The sequence below is a fragment of the Bombina bombina genome, chromosome 4 (assembly GCF_027579735.1).
Source record: "Bombina bombina isolate aBomBom1 chromosome 4, aBomBom1.pri, whole genome shotgun sequence".
Taxonomy (NCBI): domain Eukaryota; kingdom Metazoa; phylum Chordata; class Amphibia; order Anura; family Bombinatoridae; genus Bombina; species Bombina bombina.
The window spans coordinates 114,277,779-114,283,778 of NC_069502.1; positions in this window are offsets into that span (position 1 = coordinate 114,277,779).

Sequence of the window (6,000 nt, forward strand, 5' to 3'; positions counted from 1 at the left end):
GCATTCCCTGTGAGTGGCGAGATGTCACCTATTGAGATTAATAAACTTGATAGAAAGGGAAACTTCACTATGTAGGGGAAAGTTACCAGTGAGCAGGTGGCACACTTTGAAAATGAAATGCAGCAGTCAATATAAATCAAATTGTGCTCCTTTCTGCACATAGCATCTTACAATCACCTCTATGTTTTATGCATGTGTTTTTCTATTAGGGTATTAAGTATTTTGAGTATTTTGTCACAACCTCGCCACCTTTTCATTTGCAAAAAAAAATGTGAGAAATATAAGGTGAAAATGTCTAGACAATTACGCTGGGATTTGAGAGAAAAGTTCATATTGGCCCATGAAACGCCAATGTTCAGCTCATTTTATGAAAATTATACTTTGTATTTTGTACTTATAAGTATTAATATCTATCGCCTAGATTACGAGTCTTGTGTTAGCCTTAAAAAGCAGCGTTGAGAGGTCCCAACGCTGCTTTTTTTTTTTTTATTGAGATTCTGAACATAGTTACAACAAAGAAGTAGTACAGAATAGTAAGTTGCAATACAGGCATGATGAGCAAATTACAGTTAGCAGCTCAAATCTAATAGATGAATCTTTGTTTCCAAACAATAAATTACATATCAACATGAACATACATATATATGAAGACTATAAGACTATATGTTGTGCAGGTCTTTTAGGAATCTCATTTTTTCAATATAAGCTTATAAACAATGGTTAATGCGATGGATCAAGATAGAACCAATTGTTATAGGCAGCAGAAATATAAGCAGAAATATAAGAATGATAACCATAATAAGAAAAACATAAATTCAAAACTACAATAACATTGTTCTAATACACAACATAGTCTAAAAGTTTTTGACACCTTCATCTTGAACATGTGGGAGACCCTCAAATAGGGTATCCCCGTTTGACTGACTTCAGCGGGTAAACACTGCTTAGTAGCAGTCCCAAAAAGAGAAAAAAAAGGAGGTGTCAGGGTTCTATTGTAACAATGTATCATGTGATGTATAAGGGAGGGGGAGAGGGGAGTGGTGGGGGGGGCGGAGGGGAGAATGGGGGGGGCGGAGGAGGGAATGCTATATGTTTAGCAGGGCATATGTATATCTATTTTTCTTAATGAGATAATGGATCTTATAGGCTACAGCGTCATAGGGGAGAAAGGTGCAATATAAATTATGAGATACTAGGGGACAATTACATCAATATAGTGTTAAAATAAGGGAAGATATTTGACTGAGTGCCACCTCAGACCCTATAGTCTGCCATATGCAGCGCGGGTACCTATAGCAGTAGGGTAACTCAAATTGGATGCAGAAAAAATATTATAATAAGTAAGTGGTGGTATTAATTAGTACATCCATGTCTTAAAATTAACTAGGGATTAGATATAAGTTGTCTACTTCTAAATAGTTAGGGCAGGCTAGTAGCATACTTAGGTATGTTATAGAAGTACGCATTTAGAGAAGAGCAAACTCTGCAGGGCATGCATGTGCCAACAGTAAGACTCCACAAAAAATATATTTACAAATGGCCCATGTTATATAAGTATTGAGAGCACACAACATTAGTGTAGTGTGCAAAACCCCAATGTGAGCTTCTATTCCTAGACAACATAATGGCTAGTAGTGAACGTGCAAAGCCCATAATACTGCAGGACCACAAATATGTAATATGCCTTAGGGAGAGTGGAGTGTGGAGGTGATTGAACATGGTAGTGCTATTGGGAACCTCCAACCTGGAGGAAGTGTTATATCTAGAGACAGGGCATAAAAGAACATTCTAAGAAGGTAGGCTAGACGATCTAGAAAGTCAAGCTATTTGTCTCTCTGATCCACTCAAATAAACAAACAGCAGGGAAAAAAGACTAACTACCATAATACAAATGAGCACATGTACTACAATAGGACTGCAGAACTGCCCCCCTACACCCACTCCCATACACACGGATGTACAATACAGTCAGTATAGCCTTCTATAATACACTAGCAAAAATGAAGATTATAAATGTCTATCTACTAGCCGTAAATATACTGTAATAGGGATAGATAGTGACATACACAAGTTTAAAGTATACAGGATTATATGATAATTTACACATGAAGGAAATAAGCCACCTAAACTCGTGGGACAATAAACGTTACAGTCTAGTCATAAGGAGGAATATAACGATATATAACATAAATGCTACCAATACCTCCAATACCAATACCTCCAAGACCAGCTGACTCGTCCGTTCCGGTATCATGACCTCCCACTAGTTTTTCTGACTGGGTTCCTGAGAGCAAGGCTGGCTCTTGTTCATCTACCCCCTTCGGGTCATCATTATGTTCTGCTCTCAGGGTCTGAGTCAGGGAAGTATAGTAATAATCCATCTTGAGTGATAGCAGGTTTATGAGGGCCTTGGCAGTAGACTCCATGGTAGAATAGTATTTTCCGACACTTTCTTGAAACTCAACAGTTAGCGCCACTCTATTTTTGGTGGGATAAGAGTTTTTATACGGGACCAGTGTGCCTTTATCACTCTTAATGAAAGTTACAATATCCTCCTAGATGTTTCTTCTCTTGGATGGTGACGATTACAATATATGCTAGGCCGTTGTTGAATATGTTGCTGTGGCATAGCCAGATATTTTCAGATCTGTACAGATCAAATAATGAGCAGATCACCGGGCTCCGTCTTAAAAATAGTTATATGCTTGAGAACTCCACATAGCTGACAGATTCAGACATTCGTTACTCAGTCTTTGAGCATAATTATACTTTGTGGTATTATGTTTTAGGATCTATTTTTGCAAATCTTTTGCAGAGCTCCTCACTTAAGCTGCCATCTTCCTCGGTGCTTGGCTCCGCCCCCCCAACGCTGCTTTTTAATGCCCGCTGGTATTACGAGTCTGGCAGGTACAGGTGTACCGCTCACTTTTTTTACGCAACTCGAGCATACCGCAAATCCACTTACGTAAATTGCGTATCCTATCTTTTCAATGGGACTTGCCTAACGCCGGTATTACAAGTCTTTTACGGCCAATAGAATGCAAGCTCAATCCTATTGGCTGATTGGATCAGCCAATAGGATTTTTTCTACCTTAATTCCGATTGGCTGATAGAATTCTATCAGCCAATCGGAATTGAAGGGATGCCATCTTGGAAAGTACCGTCATTTAGTCGTCGGCCGTCGGATGAAGAGGATGCTCCGCGTTGGATGTCTTGAAGATGGACCCGCTCCGCATGGATGAAGATAGAAGATGCCGCCTGGATGAAGACTTCTGCCCGTCTGGAGGTCCTCTTCTGCCCGGATAGGATGAAGACTTCTGCCCGTCTGGAGGACCACTTCTGCCCGGTTGGGTGAAGACGTCTCAAGGTAGGGTGATCTTCAAGAGGTTAGTGTTATGTTTTATTAAGGGGGTATTGGGTGGGTTTTAGAGTAGGGTTGGGTGTGTGGGTGGTGGGTTTTAATGTTGGGGGGAGGGTATTGTATTTTTTTTTTTACAGGTAAAAGAGCTGATTACTTTGGGGCAATGCCCCGCAAAAGGCCCTTTTAAGGGCTATTTGTAATTTAGTATAGGGTAGGGCTTTTTGTTATTTTGGGGGGGGGGGGTTTATTTTATTAGGGGGATTAGATTAGGTGTAATTAGTTTAATTTTTTTTAAATTATTTTATTGTTTTCTGTAATTTAGTGGGGTTTTTTTGGTAATGTAGATAATTGTATTTAATTGTATTTAATTGTAGTTAGTTTAGGGAATTAATTTAATGATAGTGTAGTGTTAGGTGTAATTGTAACTTAGGTTAGGGTTTATTTTACAGGTAAATTTGTATTTATTTTAGCTAGGTAGTTATTAAATAGTTCATAACTATTTAGTAACTATGCTACCTAGTTAAAATAAATACAAAGTTGCCTGTAAAATAAAAATAAACCCTAAGATAGCTACAATGTAACTATTAGTTATATTGTAGCTAGCTTAGGGTTTATTTTACAGGTAAGTATTTAGTTTTAAATTGGAATAATTTAATTAATTGTAGTAATTTTATTTATATTATTTTAAATTATATTTAAGTTAGGGGGGTTAGGGTTGGTGGCGGCGACATTGGGGGCGGCAGATTAGGGGTTAATAAATATAATGTAGGTGTCAGCGATATTGGGGGCAGCAGATTAGGGGTTCATAGGTATAATGTAGGTGGCAGCGGTGTCCGGAGCGGCAGATTAGTGGTTAATAATATAATGTAGGTGTCGGCGATGTCGGGGGCGGCAGATTAGGGGTTAATAAGTATGATGCCCATAAAGAACACAATAACACTAGAGAGAAGAACATAGTATAGGACCATTTGAGTACAGAAACACACTAGTACAAACTTAAGGAGTACAAGTAAACATACAAGTACAAGTACATTGATCCAAAAATTCACATCTGACAACAGATCCATACATTGGAATAACAGACCAAAAGACTGACCGTAGGTTAACTCTTGCGGTACTGTCATACTGAACACACTCAATCTTGTTAAACGGAGCGCATTCAGTGTAATAATTTATGAAGCATTGAATAAACATTCATTTTGAATAAAATAAGTATCACATACCTCTAAAGAAGAAACCCCTTATTCATACACGGATCCATAACGGATAGCCCAGCACAGGGCTAATGATTATGTGAAACAAAATACTACAAATGGAGGATTTTGTAGTCTTTACCCCACATCTGCCCGAAAGCCAAACAGCAGTCACCTCTATTAATGTATTTACACCATTACCCCACACCAGTCCATATCCGAAAAGCGGTCATCTTTAGAATTATATCTATATGAAGATCTAATACCTTCCTAGAAAGATCATAGTATATACCCCTATTTTTAATGTATAGGAAGATCCAAGACTTTCCTTGAAAGCTCACAGTCTATCCCCCTATCATCAACGGATAGATAACAGTATTGGTGTGTAATGAACCTCATATAATGTATATTTGGATGTGTGTTATATGTTGATATATTTCTAACTTTTACAATAAGTTCATAAGGTCCTATATGGCTTAACAGCTCCCTTAGAACACCGATAGATTTCATTTTAATGAAATTGGAAACAGGTAGCGAAAAAGCTAACTAACCACTATAAATGTAAGAACGAACACAAGCATAATACATAGGTGGTTCTGTATACCTCCGAAAAAGTCTGAAGAAATTGAAATAGGATTTATAAAAGAACACAAGAAGCTATTTAATGTTAGGGTCGAATGATAAATTTGGATATTTCAGAGCGAGTTTTATTATAAGCAGTTTTATTACAAGCAGTGATAGATTAACATTTTTTAAACAAAAAGGGAAGAACAGAAATAACTAAATCTTAAGGAATTATAATACACAATTCAACTGATACGCAATTCCTAGTGGTAACCGATTCTATTACACACACCTTAATTGGTATATTAACTCTGGAACTATATAACCCAGACGTACAGATAAAACGAGCCATAGTCAGATCTGGCTACACCGGGTTTTTGAAAGAAACCTGTACATATAACAAGTAAATAAATTAGATAGCCAACTACATATCCCATGAGTCAATACGGAAGACGATACCGCCCCTTCCGGTCACACGATGCAGACTAGTGGACCAAAGAACTATGTATGTCTCCCAGAAGTTAAGGCGGAAGTTGGTGCCGCGACACTCGGTTACTTCCGGTTTTAGCGATTTCCAATCTAAGATCGGATTATAAACAAAGTATGCATTTACTTCACACTAATAGGAGCAATTTATGAATGAGAGCCAGTCCGTGGAGAGGAATAAGTAATTTAGACCCTAAGGGGTGAACTACACCTAAAGTACTAACGGAGATCACATAGAAGATAACGGTAGCAATACTGACAAACGCCATTATCACATAATATTTAAAATGGATAAGCAGGTAGATTCTATGTTTACAATACAGTTTGTGGTCATAATATCTGTGGCCATAATAGAATTTATTTAAGATTTAAAATGTGAAACATAAATGAAACATA